General features: G+C 44.2%; 1 protein-coding gene across 3 annotated transcripts in view; it reads right to left on the reverse strand.

Annotated features, from left to right (window-relative positions):
• LOC110522834 (erbin) overlaps positions 1-12490 on the reverse strand; it is a 111525-nt gene that overhangs the window by 76505 nt on the left and 22530 nt on the right. The window lies entirely within an intron of this gene.

A 12490-nucleotide genomic window follows, 5' to 3' on the forward strand; every position in this document is an offset into this window, starting at 1 on the left:
AAGGACACCTACAGCACCTGATGTCACAGGAAGGCCAAAAAGATCATCAAGGACATCAACCTCCCGAGCCACGGCCTGTTCACCCCGCTATCATTCAGAAGGCAAGGTCAGTACAGGTGCATCAAAGCTGGGACAGAGAGACTAAAAAACAGCTTCTATCTCAAGGCCATCAGACTGTTAAATAGCCATCACTAGCCGGCTACCACCCGGTTACTCAACCCTGCAATTTAGAGGCTGCTGCCCTATATTCATAGACATGGAATCCCTGGTCACTTTAATAATGGAACAGTAGACACTTCAATAATGTTTACATACTGCTTTACTCATTTCATATGTATATACTGTATTCTATTCTACTGTATTTTAGTCAATGCTACTGACATTGCTCGTCCTAATATTTATATATTTTTTAATTCCACTATTTTACTTTTAGATTTGTGTGTATTGTTGTGAATTGTTAGATATTGCTGCACTGTTGGAGCTAGGAACACAATCATTTCACTACACCTGCAATAACATCTGCTAAATATGTGTATGTGATCAATAAAATGTGATTTGATTTAAACAAGGCTTTGACAGTAAACTGTCAACACACCACGATGGAGCCACTCACATTATGCTGAAAAGATTAACAACAAATAACATTCAAAGCGATAAAAGGTTAATTGTTTACAGCCATCAAAGCTGCGCAGACAGTGAGATATGCTTAATTGATCCCTCTGTATTCACTGAAATGCATTCATTATCAAAGCCATTAGGCCTTTCTTTCTCATTCCAACTTCAGCCTGCCTGTGGGAATGTGCTGCATTTGAAAAGCAGCAGTAATACTGTCTGTATTATTAATATTAGCCCAGGGTTACATTTGCATGACACGGTTTGTATGGGTGTCAGGTTGCATCGTGACTTCTCTTGGATTCAGCATCTGTTTGTTTCACCACTGATTGAGATGTGGGTCTCAGCCAGCAAGACTGTAGTTAGTACTAGTAAAGCATCGCTTAATAATGATAAACATAAGTTTTATCAGTCATTTATCATTTGGGTGAAGACATGATACATCAAGTAGCCTACACCAAACCTATGATAAACGTTGCTGTGTGAACGACTGAGGCCGGTTAAGTTCTGTCATTTTCTCAGTGTAACTGCAGCCTATGGCCTGTGTCTGTAATCATGTGTTAGCCCTGGCTATGTCACTAAATTGAAAGGGGCCATTAGAGCAGGGATAACACTGTACTCAGGGAAAATGACTGTAATTTACAATGCAGAAGACTGACAATGCGGTATTACACACACAAGAGGCCTAATTTCCCTTTTCAAGAAGGGAATCCCTGTTCTAACTAGAGTCAATCTCTCTGCATTTGAGGATTGAATTCTCGGCCATGTCTAAATGGTTCCATTGGCCTAGTCCTAGTTGATTAGAGCATGGTGTTTTGCAACAGTTGGATTCTCACAGTCATACTAAACTGAATACATGTGTAAATTGCTTTGGCTAAAACAACCATATTGTTTGGTCAATTGAATAATACTCGCCTATTGCTTTTGGGGTAGACAGAACAGGGCTCAGATACCTCTGTGAACGTGTGTGAGAGCAAGGAAATCTGTGTGATGTTACAGGGATAGGGTGATGTTACAAGAAACAATTTATTACAAATAAAAACTGAAATATCACACTTACATATGTATTCAGACCCTTTACTCAGTACTTTGTTGAAGCACCTTTGGCAGCGATTACAGCCTCAAATATTTTGGGTATGACACTACAAGCTTGGCACACCTGTTTTTTGGGGAGTTTCTCCCAATATTTTCCGCAGATCCTCTCAAGCTCTGTCAGGTTGGATGGGGAGCGTTGCTGCACAGCTATTTTCAGGTCTCTCAAAAGATGATCGATCGGGTTCAAGTCCGGGCTTTGGCTGGTCCAGTCAAGAACATTCAGAGACTTGTCCCGAAGCCACTCCTGCTTTGTCCTGGCTGTGTGCTAAGGGTAGTTGTCCTGTTGGGAGGTGAACCTTCACCCCAGTCTGAGGTCCTGAGTGCTCTGTAGCAGGTTTTCATTCAAGTATCTCTCTGTACTTTACACCGTTAATCTTTTCCTCGATCCTGACTAGTCTCCCAGTTCTTGCCGCTGATAAACATCCCCACAGCACGATGCTGCAACCACCATGCTTCACCGTAGGGATGGTGCCAGGTTTCCTCCAGACGTGACGCTTGGATTTCAGGCCAAAGAGTTCAATCTTGATTTCATCAGACCAGAGAATCTTGTTTCTCATGGTTTGGGAGTCCTTTAGGTGCCTTTTGGCAAACTCCAAGCAGGCTATCATGTGCCTTTTACTGAGGAGTGGCTTTCGTCTGGCCACTCTACCACAAAGGCCTGATTTCTTCCATCTCCACAGAGGAACTCTGGAGCTCTGTCAGAGTGAGCATCTCTCCCAATTGCTCAGTTTGGCCAGGCGGCCAGCTCTAGGAAGAGTCTTGGCGGTTCCAAACTTCTTCCATTTAAAAATGATGGAAGCCATTGTGTTCTTGTGGATCATCAATGCTGCAGAAATGTTTTGGTACCCTTCCCCAGATCTGTGCCTTGACACAATCCTGTCTCGGAGCTCTATGGACAATTCCTTCGACCTCATGGTTTGGTTTTTGCTCTGACATGCACTATCAACTGTGGGACCTTACATAGACAAGTGTTTGCCTCATGTCTTATCAATTTACCACAGGTGAACTCCAATCAAGTTGTAGCAAAATGTCAAGGATGATCAATGGGAACAGGATGTACTTGAGCTTTATTTTGAGTATCATAGCAAAGGATCTGAATACTTACGTAAATAAGGTAATTCAGTTGTTTTGATTTAATACATTTTCAAATAATCTATAAACCTGTTTTGGCTTTGTCGTTATGGGGTATTGTGTGTAGATTGATGAGGTAAACATTTAATTTTAGAATAAGGCTGTAAAGTAACAAAACGTGGAAAAAGGTAAGGGGTCTGAATACTTTGCGAATGCACTGCCCATCGAAGGCACAACATATACATGATACATCAGGAAGATGTAGTATAGAGAGCGTTAGCACATTGGCAAGACGTCTTGCAGATGTATTTAGAATGTCTACATTGGAAATTATACAGTTCTACATTGTTTATATGTCGGCCAGGCATCAACATTCTATTCTAATGTCTCGCCGTCATCTGGCCAATGTGGAAACGTTCTCCAAACTACATACTGTGTGATCACGCTATCCGTAGCCGATGTGAGCAAGACCTTTAAACAGGTCAACATTCACAAAGCCGCGGGGCCATACGGATTACCAGGACGTGTACTGAAAGCATGCGCGGACCAACTGGCAAGTGTCTTCACTGACATTTTCAACCTCTCCCTGACCGAGTCTGTAATACCTACATGATTCAAGCAGATCACCATAGTCCCTGTGCCAAAGAAAGCGAAGGTAACCTGCCTTAACGCCACGTAGCACACACATCAGCAGTCATGAAGTGCTTTGAAAGGCTGGTCATGGCTCACATCAACACCATCATCCCGGAAATCCTAGACCCACTCCAATTCCAACATTGACCCAACATATCTACAGATCTCAAATCACACTCAACACTGCCCTTTCCCACCTGGACAAAAGGAACACCTATGTCAGAATGCTGTTCATTGACTACAGCTCAGCGTTCAACACCATAGTACCCACAAAGCTCATCACTAAGCTAAGGGCCCTGGGTCTAAACACCTCCCTCAGCAACTGGATCCTGGACTTCCTGACAGGCCGCCCCCAGGTGGTAAGAGTAGGCAACAACACATCTGCCACGCTGATCCTCAACACTGGGGACTGTCAGGGGTGCTTGCTTAGTCCCCTCCTGTACTGCTTGTTCACCCATGACTGCGTTGCTAAGCACAACTCCAACACCATCATTAAGATTGCTGACGACACAACAGTGGTAGGCCTGATCACCGACAACGATGAGACAGCCTATAGGGAGGAGGTCAGAGACCTGACAGTGTGGTGAAAGAACAACAACCTCTCTCTCAATGTAAACAAGACAATGACTTCAGAAAAAGGAGGGCCGAACAGGTCCCCATTAACATCGACAGGGTTGTAGTCGGAGCGAATCGAGAGTTTCAAGTTCCTTGGTGTCCACATCACCAACAAACTATCATGGTCCAAACACACCAAGACAGTCGTGAAGAGGGAACGACAATGCCTTTTCCCCCACAGGAGACTGAAAAGATTTGCATGGGTCCCCAGATCCTCAAAAAGTGTTACAGATGCACCATCGAGAGCACTGGTTGCATCACCGCCTGGTATGGAAAATGTAAAGCATATTGTTTTTATTATTGTCCGTATAATTTAGTAGCTTTGACATGCATTGTCCAAACAGCGGCTGAATGGCAAATGCGATCTAATGCCGACGTCTCAGCGGCATCTCGACAATGCGCAAACGCTCTACATACTACATCGTCAGCGAGATGTATGTGTACTGTCTGGGCTGTAGCTCAATTCCACAAAGTTTGTATTTCACAACCTTCTCATTTAACTTCTCAAACTATTGCCATATAGGACTTCGCTGCTGTCGCTTCCCTGTCTCACGCTCTGCTATTTTTTAACTGTTAACGAGGATGACGTGCGGACCGCTTTATATCAGTGAAAAATCATTTGAATGATGCATATCTCCTACTAAGGTTACAGGATTGTTGCATTAGGTATTTGTTTCATTTAAACGCAACACCCCTAGTTGGCAGCAGTACAGTGACAAGTGCTGAGGCCCGAGGTTGATCTGTCAACACTTCTGTGGGGGAAAAAAAACTTCTGCTACTACCACTAACAGGAAGTGAAGACAGAGAACATGGTGTCAGAAGAATACTGTGACTATATAATATGCAAAAGAATAGCAGAGCCCATAACCAGCAACCACTGGTATGTCAGATATTTATATTAATCTGCCTAAATGGCTACGGTAAGGATTTCCTTGCTCTCAAAAGTTCCCGGACGACATACTAAATTCACCAAAATACGAAGTATACATGCAGTGTACACTATTTCCGTGCTTTTAGGGCCCATAATGCAATTCCTCTAAAATGGGCGTGGACATTTTCAGATTTGAAGAAAGTACGACGAGAACGGATACAAATTCATTGCTTTAACTAATTATGATAAATGTTAAGAAAATGTTGAAAAACGTAATGCCATAAGTTACGTTACGTTATGTTTGCTGACAATTTGTTAGCTACGCTATCCTTACAAACCGCATAGCATTACAGCAGTATGTACCGGTATGTTAGCTAGTTACCTAACGTTAGTTGGCTACTAATACATCGAACTTGCCAGGCAGTTTATTGACTCTCTGCTTTCTAATTAACATCCCAACATTTATTGACTTGATTATTTACTTAACTCTTAGCTAAGTGGTATAGTCGTGCGATTCAATGGCTATCTCATCCGATTTCTCTCGCGCAGAATAACTCATGAATTTACGAATGCTCAACACCCGTTAAGTACGGCTTGCGTTAAACGTCGGCAAAAAAAAGCTTCATTAAATTATTGCCAGTAGCACAGTTACAAACGCTCTGGATTACAGGAAAACAGCCTAACCAGCTCTGCTAGGGCGAGTAAAATGGTCAGAGTGAGGTGTTCTCTCATTTGTGTTTGAAAGTAGCTAGCCTACACTAGCCAGTTATCTTTGGTGCTTGACTGCCATTGAATGCTCAGATCAACCCTACTCCTCGGCCAGTGTCCAGCAGTGTGCGCTCTGAACGCTCCTAGGGGCGAAGTGCTCTGGATTTACGAACGCCCAGAGAACACTCAATTGACAATTGAATTCACGAACACACCTGCAATCTTAAAATGTTTAACTAGTAATTTGTTATGCTAACAAGCTAGCAAGCGGTTGCATAGCAACAGCATCAACTTCCAGTAGAAGTTCCATCAACTTCTAGTACGCTCAACTGAAACGATACGGGTAATTTACAGTATACGAAAATGAACTAATAGTATGTAGTATATACTCATTGAGTATGTAGTATACAGTATGTTAGTATGGGTATTCGAACACAGCTTAAGTAAGGAAATGTACAGCCTAACCACTAGGTCTGTGATGGTCATGGAATTTTGGATGACGGCTATTGGTCAGTCAAATGGACTTAACCTCACAAATGCCAGGCTTTTTTAATTTTTACGGTCAAGACGGTTATATAATTTCCATGGCGGTCTTCATCCATAATCGGCAGTTACACGATTATACTGTAATTGTGCCAGCCCTATTCCCCTCTCTCCACTGGGATTCTCAGCCTCTAACCCTATTACAGGGGCTGAGTCACTGGCTTACTGGTGCTCTTCCATGCCGTCCCTAGGAGGGTGCGCCACTTGAGTGGGTTGAGTCACTGACGTGATCTTCCTGTCTGGGTTGGCGCCCCCCCCTTGGGTTGTGCGGTGGCAGAGATCTTTGTGGGCTATACTCAGCCTTGTCTCAGGATGGTAAGTTGGTGGTTGAAGATATCCCTCTAGTGGTGTGGGGGCTGTGCTTTGGCAGTGGGTGGGATTATATCCTGCCTGTTTGGCCCTGTCCGGGGGTATCGTCAGATGGGGCCACAGTGTCTCCCGACCCCTCCTGTCTCAACCTCCAGTATTTATGCTGCAGTAGTTTATGTGTCGGGGGGCTAGGGTCAGTCTGTTATATCTGGAGTATTTCTCCTGTCTTATCCGGTGTCCTGTGTGAATTTAAGTATGCTCTCTCTAATTTGCTCTTTCTTTCTTTCTCTCAGAGGACCTGAGCAATAGGACCTGAGCAATAGGACCATGCATCAGGACTACCTGGCCTGATGACTCCTTGCTGTCCCCAGTCCACCTGGCCGTGCTGCTGCTCCAGTTTAAACTGTTCTGCCTGCGGCTATGGAACCCTGACCTGTTCAGCGGATGTGCTACCTGTCCCAGACCTGCTGTTTTCAACTCTCTAGAGACAGCAGGAGTGGTAGAGATACTCTGAATGATCGGCTATGAAAAGCCTGGCTCGTTGCGAAGTGATTTTCCAGAATTTTACATAATTATGACATAACATTGAAGGTTGTGCAATGTAAAAGCAATATTTAGACTTAGGGTTGCCACCCGTTCCATAAAATAGGGAACGGTTCCGTAATGCACTGAAAAAATAAACGTTTTGTTTTCGAAATGATAGTTTCCGGATTTGACCATATTAATGACCAAAGGCTCATACGTCTGTGTTTATTATATTATAATTAAGTCTATGATTTGATATTTGATAGAGCAGTCTGACTGAGCGGTGGTAGCAGGCTCGTAAGCATTCATTGAAACTTTACTGCGTTAGCATTGCTAAGAGCTGCTGGCATGTTTCACAGCACTGTTTATGACTTCAAGCCTATCATCTCCTGAGATTAGGCTGGCAATACTCAAGTGCCTATTAGAACATCCAATAGTCAAAAGTATATGAAATACAAATGGCATAGAGAGAAATAGTCGACGTGTCATAATTCCTATAATAACTACAACCTAAAACTTCTTAACTGGGAATATTGAAGAACTGGGAATATTGAACCATCAGCTTTCATATGTTCTGAGCAAGGAACTTAAAACGTTATAATTTTTACATTACACATTATGCACTTTTACTTTCTTCTCCAACACTGTGTTTTGGCATTATTTAAACTGGGAATTTGATATTTGAGCATGTTTCAATATTTATTTATTTGAGACTAAATAGATTTTATTGATCTATTACAAGGCTGCAGGCCCAGACGGCATCCCCAGCTGCGCCCTCAGAGCATGCGCAGACCAGCTGGCTGGTGTGTTTACGGACATAATCAATCCCTATCCCAGTCTGCTGTTCCCACATGCTTCAAGAGGGCCACCATTGTTCCTGTTCCCAAGAAAGCTAAGGTAACTGAGCTTCCGTCATCATGAAGTGCTTTGAGAGACTAGTCAAGGACCATATCACCTCCACCCTACCTGACACCCTAGACCCACTCCAATTTTCTTACCGCCCAAATAGGTCCACAGACGATGCAATCTCAACCACACTGCACACTGCCCTAACCCATCTGGACAAGAGGAATACCTATGTGAGAATGCTGTTCATCGACTACAGCTCAGCATTTAACACCATAGTACCCTCCAAACTCGTCATCAAGCTCGAGACGCCGGGTCTCGACCCTGCCCTGTGCAACTGGGTACTGGACTTCCTGACGGGCCGCCCCCAGGTGGTGAGGGTAGGTAACAACATCTCCACCCCGCTGATCCTCAACACTGGGGCCCCACAAGGGTGCTTTCAGAGCCCTCTCCTGTACTCCCTGTTCACCCACGACTGCGTGGCCACGCACGCCTCCAACTCAATCATCAAGTCTGCGGACGACACAACAGTGGTAGGCTTGATTACCAACAACGACGAGACGGCCTACAGGGAGGAGGTGAGGGCCCTCGGAGTGTGGTGTCAGGAAAATAACCTCACACTCAACGTCAACAAAACTAAGGAGATGATTGTGGACTTCAGGAAACAGCAGAGGGAACACCCCCCTATCCACATCGATGGAACAGCAGTGGAGAGGGTAGTAAGTTTTAAGTTCCTCGGCGTACACATCACAGACACACTGAATTGGTCCACCCACACAGACAGCATCGTGAAGAAGGCGCAGCAGCGCCTCTTCAACCTCAGGAGGCTGAAGAAATTTGGCTTGTCACCAAAAGCACTCACAAACTTCTACAGATGCACAATCGAGAGCATCCTGTCGGGCTGTATCACTGCCTGGTACGGCAACTGCTCCGCCCACAAGCCTAAGGCTCTCCAGAGGGTAGTGAGGTCTGCACAACGCATCACCGGGGGCAAACTACTTACCCTCCAGGACACCTACACCACCCAATTTCACAGGAAGGCCAGAAAGATCATCAAGGACAACAACTACCCGAGCCACTGCCTGTTCATCCCGCTATCATCCAGAAGGCGAGGTCAGTACAGGTGCATCAAAGCTGGGACCGAGAGACTGAAAAACAGCTTCTTTCTCAAGGCCATCAGACTGTTAAACAGCCACCACTAACATTGAGTGGCTGCTGCCAACACACTGACTCAACTCCAGCCACTTTAATAATGGGAATTGATGTAAAATATATCACTAGCCACTTTAAACAATGCTACCTAATATAATGTTTACATACCCTACATTATTCCTCTCATATGTATACGTATATACTGTACTCTATATCATCTACTGCATCTTTATGTAATACATGTATCACTAGCCACTTTAACTATGCCACTTTGTTTACATACTCATCTCATATGTATATACTGTACTCGATACCATCTACTGCATCTTGCCTATGTCGCTCTGTACCATCACTCATTCATATATCTTTATGTACATATTCTTTATCCCTTTACACTTGTGTGTATAAGGTAGTAGTTTTGGAATTGTTAGCTAGATTACTCGTTGGTAATTACTGCATTGTCGGAACTAGAAGCACAAGCATTTCGCTACACTCGCATTAACATCTGCTAACCATGTGTATGTGACAAATAAAATGTTATGATTTATGATTTGATTTTAAGTTAAAATATAAAAGTGTTCATTCAGTATCGTTGTAATTGTCATTATTACAAATATATATATAAAATTTGGGCGATTTATCGGTATCGGCTATTTTTGGTCCTCCAATAATCGATATCGGCGTTGAAAAATCATAAAATCGGTCGACCTCTAAAATATATTTTATATTTGAGATTCTTCAAAGTAGTCACCTGTCACGGCAGATTTCACCCTTTACCTTGATGACAGCTTTGCACACTCTTGGCATTCTCTCAACCAGCTTCATGGGGTAGTCATCTGGAATGCATTTCAATTAACTGGTGTGCCTTGTTAAAAGTTCATTTGTGGAATTTCTATCCTTCTTAATGCGTTTGAGCCAATCAGTTGTGTTGTAACAAGGTAAAGGTGGCATACAGAAGAAAGCCCTACTTGGTAAAAGACCAAGTCCATATTATGACAAGAACAACTCCAATAAGCAGAGAAACAACAGTCCCTCATTACTTTAAGAATTGAAGGTCAGTTAGTTAATCTGGAGCATTTCAAGAACTTTTCAAGTTTCTTTAAGTGCAGTCGCAAAAACCTTCAAGCACTATGATGAAACTGGCTATCATGAGGACCGCCAGAGGAAAGGAAGACCCAGAGTTACCTCTGCTGCAGAAGATAAGTTAATTAGAATTACCAGTCTCAAAAATTGCAGCCCAAATAAATGCTTCACAGAGGGCAAGTAACAGACATCTCAACATCAACTGTTCAGAGACTGCGTGAATCAGGCCTTCATAGTCGAATTGCTGCAAAGAAACCACTACTAAAGGACAACAATAAGAAGAAGAGACTTGTTTGGGCCAAGAAACACAAGCAATGGACATTAGAGTGGTGGAAATCTGTCCTTTGGTCTGATGAGTGCAAATTTGATATTTTTGGTTCCAACCGCCGTGTCTTTGTGAGATGCAGAGTAGGTGAACGGATTATCTCTGCATGTGTAGTTCCCACTGTGAAGCATGGGGGAGGAGGTGTGATGGTGCTTTGCTGGTGACACTGTCTGTGATTTGTTTAGAATTCAAGGTACACTTAACCACCATGGTTACCCCAGCTTTTTTCAGCAATAATCCATCCCGTCTGGTTTGCGCTTAGTGGGACTATCATTTGTTTTTCAACAGGACAAGACCCAACACACCTCCAGGCTGTGTACGGGCTATTTGACCAAGAAGGAGAGTAATGGAGTGCTACATCAGATGACCTGGCCTCCACAATCACCTGACCTCAACCCAATTGAGATGGTTTGGGATGAGTTGGACCACAGAGTGAAGGGAAAGCAGCCAACAAGCGCTCAGCATATGTGGGAACTCTCAATATTGTTGGAAAAGCATTCCAGGTGAAGCTGGTTGAGAGAATGCCAAGAGTGTGCAAAGCTGTCATCAAGAATCTCAAATCTCAAATATATTTTTATTTGTTTAACACTTTTTTGGTTACCACATGTGTTATTTCATAGTTGTGATGTCTTCACTATTATTCTACAATGTAGAACATGTGGAAAAACCCTTGAGTGAGTAGGTGTGTCCAAACTTTAGACTGGTACTGTATGTGAAATTCGCTTTGATTTAGAATAGACAATTATCATGCACCTGTCGGAACAGGGGCAGGGGAAGAGAATACATGTAATCTATGCACTTAAAAAAGACTTGCCTGTGCTAACGATTCTCACAAGCCAGTCAAAGTAAATTGATACAAATTACTTTGCTTGTGATGCACGCCGCTCAAATGATACAAATCTCAGAGCCTGAGCGCAACGGACAACGGACAACGATACAGATGTAACCATTTGCTATTTAATGTATTATCTGAGCGTTACAAGTCAACATTCCATATGCATTTCGCGGCACACCTGAGAGTTCCTCGGGGGCACACCAGTGTGTCACGACTGGTCTATCAAGTGCTATCCTGAGAGTTCAACATGTCCTTAGATCAGCCACAATATTCAACAGTGTTGAGGCCAGGCCAGGCAACCTCATGCAATGGAAAATACACTGGACGGAAGTGTAGTGAGGAAGGGTGGACTGAGCACTATCAGAGATCTCTGTTGTCGGGGCCTCCCGAGTGGCGCAGTAGTCTACGGCACTGCATTGCAGGAAGACCCATGGGGCGGATCACAATTGGTCCAGCGTTGTCCAGGTTAGGGGAGGGTTTGGCCGGCAGGGACATCCTTGTCCCATCGCGCACTAGCAACTCCTGTGGCGGGCCGGGCACCAGGCGTACGGTGTTTCCTCCGACACAATGGTGTGGCTGGCTTCTGGGTTAAGTGAGGAAGTGTGTCAAGAAGCAGTGTGAATTGTGTTTCGGAGGACTCACGGCTATCAACCTTTGCTTCTCCCGATTCCATACGAGAGTTGCAGCGATTAGACAAGACTTTAACTACCAATTGGGATATCACGAAATTGAGGAGAATTTCTTTTTTTTAAATGGAATAAAAAAAGATCATGGAGGAGCTGCTATGGAGCTCCCATGACCGGGAGACCCATGGGGCGGCGCACAATTGGCCCAGCGTCGTCCTGGTTAGGGGAGGATTTGGCCTGGCAGGGATGCTCTTGTCCCATCGCGCTCTAGTGACTCCTGTGGCGGGCCAGGCGCAATGCATGCTGACCCAATCGCCAGTTGTACGGTGTTTCCTCCGACACATTGGTGCGGCTGGCTTCAGGGTTAAGCGGGCATTGTGTCAAGAAGCAGAGCGGCTGGGCTGGGTTGTGTTTCGGAGAACGCACGGCTCTCGACCTTCGCCTCTCCCGAGTCCGTACGGGAGTTGCAGCGATGGGACAAGACTGTAACGACCATTGGATACCACGAAATTTGCAGTCTATAAATCAACAACCTCTGCATAATCAAAACAGTTGCTTTGTGAGACGGTGTTCACAGTTAGCCATTGTTATGTAAATTATAGATGAAGAGTACCAGTGGCCTGCCCTTGGCCCCAAGTGAG

The sequence above is a fragment of the Oncorhynchus mykiss genome, chromosome 5, assembly GCF_013265735.2.
Source record: "Oncorhynchus mykiss isolate Arlee chromosome 5, USDA_OmykA_1.1, whole genome shotgun sequence".
Lineage (NCBI taxonomy): Eukaryota > Metazoa > Chordata > Actinopteri > Salmoniformes > Salmonidae > Oncorhynchus > Oncorhynchus mykiss.